Genomic DNA, 2570 nt, shown 5'->3' on the forward strand with positions numbered 1-2570 from the left:
AATTCTGAAATCTGAATACAGAATAACATTTTCATTTATAGGACATTTTTGCGGATAATATGTAGAGCCAACTCGGCTGAGTTTCATCTTGATTTGCAGCTTTGTTATAAATCTTTCTATTTCAAAAGCTTGCGTATAAATCCATGTCAAGAGTATTTATACTTAAATTATATGTTAACATAATAATTACAATTTTTCTAGATTTATACTTTATATTAATTAATAATATTTTTATAATATGATTAACTTCAAATATTAAAGTACTATTGAAATATTATTGATTAACATAAAGTATACGAGGGCAAATCAATAAGTACCCGTGTTAGTAATGAAGACGCAAGATTTTCACAAAACTTTTTTTTATTTTTCAACGTAATCCCCTTTTAGGAGGATACACTTTTCTTAACGTTTCTAACATTCTTTTAACCCCTCCGAAAAATACGATTTGTCGAACTCTGCAAAATAGGCCTCTGTTTCGGCAATGACCTCCTCATTCGACGTGAATCTTTTTCCACTGAGCCATTTTTTCAAGTTTGGAAACAAGAAGAAATCGCAGGGGAGAGCCAAATCCGAAGAGTACGGTGGATGCGACAGCAATTCGTACCGCAATTTGACCAATTTGGTTGTGGCGGCTGCGGAGGAGTGAACCGGTGCATTGTCCTGATGGAACAGCACTTTTTTTTAGCCAAATGGAGGCGTTTTTTCTTCAATTCAACATCGAATCGGCCCAATAAGTCAGCATAGTACTGTCCCGTGATAGTTTTGCTTTTCCTCATATAGTCGATGAAGATTACGCCTTGCGCATTCCAAAAAACAGTGACCATCACTTTTCCGGCCGATGGGACCGTCTTGGCCTTCTTTAGAGCACGTTCGCCGGGTGAAATCCATTGTTTTGACTGTACCTTGGTCTCCGGTGTGTAGTAATGAATCCATGTTTCATCAAGGGTTACTACTCGACGCAAACTCTTTCGGATTGCGCTTGAACAGCTCCAAACATTGCTTTGAAATTGATAGCCGCATTCGCTTGTTTTTCAATCGTTTCTCAAGATTGTGAGCAATCGTAGTACCCATTGGGCCGACAGCTTTTTCATTCCTAAATTATCATGCAAAATATTGAATGCCGTTCCATACGACACGCCTATGGCCTCTGCTATTTCATGCACTTTCGTTCGGCGATCAGCGAGAATCATGTCGTGGATTTTTTCAACGATTTTCTCAGTAACCACGTCTGCGGCCTGGGCGCTCCTCATCAAAAACAGACGAACGACCATGTTTGAATTCACTCTTTCGGATTGCGCTTGAACAGCTCCAAACATTGCTTTGAAATTGATAGCCGCATTCGCTTGTTTTTCAATCGTTTCTCAAGATTGTGAGCAATCGTAGTACCCATTGGGCCGACAGCTTTTTCATTCCTAAATTATCATGCAAAATATTGAATGCCGTTCCATACGACACGCCTATGGCCTCTGCTATTTCATGCACTTTCGTTCGGCGATCAGCGAGAATCATGTCGTGGATTTTTTCAACGATTTTCTCAGTAACCACGTCTGCGGCCTGGGCGCTCCTCATCAAAAACAGACGAACGACCATGTTTGAATTCGTTGAACCAATATCTGACGGTTATCATAGATGGTGAAGGGTTCCCATAGACGGCATCCAACTTCGTTTTTATTTCTTCGTTTTTTTATCCAAAAATAAAAAGCGAATCACGGATCGATATTGTTCTTTTTCCATTATATCGGAAAACATCAAACACTCTCACTACGAATTGCTGTCATAACAAGACTATTACATGAATCACTCTGAAATTTTGTATGGCGTCATTTGAAAGATGGTAGTACGCGATGGTAATGCCAACTTGCATCAGCAACGTCACCTGTCTTCAAACACGGGTACTTATTGATTTGAAAAATTATAATTATTATATTAACATATAATTTAAGTATAAATACGCTTAAGATGGATTTTTACGCAAGCTTTTAAAATAGGAAGATTTATGACAAAGCTGCAAATCAGGATGAAACTCAGCCGAGTTGGCCATCTCTACATATTATCCACAAAAATATCTTATAAATGAAAATGTTATTCTGTATTCAGAATTCCGAACAGTTACATTTTGCATAAAAAATTATTACATGATATATAATTTTATTATGTGTTATTATTTCATTACATGTATTATAGATATAATCACATTATCTTATATTAATTTTTAATGTTAAATTCGCGTAAAAGATGTAAATAAGTTTACCAAATAAATTTATCTAATTAGTTTACTCTTTTAAACTTATCCTAATCTTGTGATATCCAATTGGTATTTTTTCGCGACACACACGTTTCTTGATTTCACCACATATACTTCGATTCTATATGACGTTAACAGCTGTCAAAGTCCCGCTCGTTACACGCATCGATAAATAGTGAATCGCACTCTAAAAATTTTTGCGTATTTAAAAAATTATCGAAAAATGTGTCGCTATATTTCTGCCCATGAACATACAGGATGTTTGGAATTTAAATATCAAAATTTCGGGAGCGTGTAGGGGATCGATAAACTAAGCAAAAAGGTC

This window comes from Mycetomoellerius zeteki, unplaced genomic scaffold (assembly GCF_001594055.1).
Source record: "Mycetomoellerius zeteki isolate Tzet28-1 unplaced genomic scaffold, Tzet1.0 scaffold266, whole genome shotgun sequence".
NCBI classification, from domain to species: domain Eukaryota; kingdom Metazoa; phylum Arthropoda; class Insecta; order Hymenoptera; family Formicidae; genus Mycetomoellerius; species Mycetomoellerius zeteki.